Here is an 864-nt window from a genome sequence, read left to right on the forward strand (position 1 = left end):
GTGTGTGTTATACTACTTATACTGACTTTATGTAGCTGAATGATTATATCTTATAACATTGCTTCGTCACTTCGAATAGTTGGTCTTTCCTAGAATGTCTAAACGACTAATCGCACGATATCTATAAGCTATTAGTCCAAAGGGGCTGTAAAGGCATCCGACAGAATTAATGTGGAGTCATGAAATGTCAGGGTGACTTGCGGTATCATAAAAGTAATGAGATATACCGTTGTTTTCTCTAAAACTACTATACTGAAGTATATTGATAAGATACATATGAATGAGGCAGTATATGGTAATGAACAAAGTTGATATCATCGTAGCAGTTATGAAATGATGAAATATAAGGTATCCGATTGTTCCTTCATCGTGGATTGCACAAGAATGTCTTCTTCTTTTTTAGAGGATATTAGCTATGTGTGGCAGTATAATGAATGATGTCCCCCGTGTGTGTCTGAAGAGACCCAGGGCTCATAGAAAAGGTCTCCGTGACGCAGCACTGTACACGTTCAACGGGCATTTGTTTTGCCAGGTGGGAATGCGAACAATTAAATGCTGTACTTGTATTAGTGTTAGAGATTCTTAAAAAATTGGGTGAGAGAACGTAGAGTTAAGGCATGTCTCATATATAGGTGTAGAAGTACATATATTATTATAGAAATTAGGGTTCCACATTTATCTCAGTAAATTACAGAGAACGGAAGGTGCCATGGAGTACCAGTATACGTGAAAGGGTTCCGATGCTTGGGAAAGATTAAGAATCAGTAATGATAGTGAAGATGGTGACCATATAACTGTCCGCTTGGTTGAATGGCCTACAAAAATATCTTGGTGGCAAAGGGAGAAACGGCACCTAATTAATTT

This window comes from Penaeus monodon, chromosome 15 (genome assembly GCF_015228065.2).
Source record: "Penaeus monodon isolate SGIC_2016 chromosome 15, NSTDA_Pmon_1, whole genome shotgun sequence".
NCBI lineage: Eukaryota > Metazoa > Arthropoda > Malacostraca > Decapoda > Penaeidae > Penaeus > Penaeus monodon.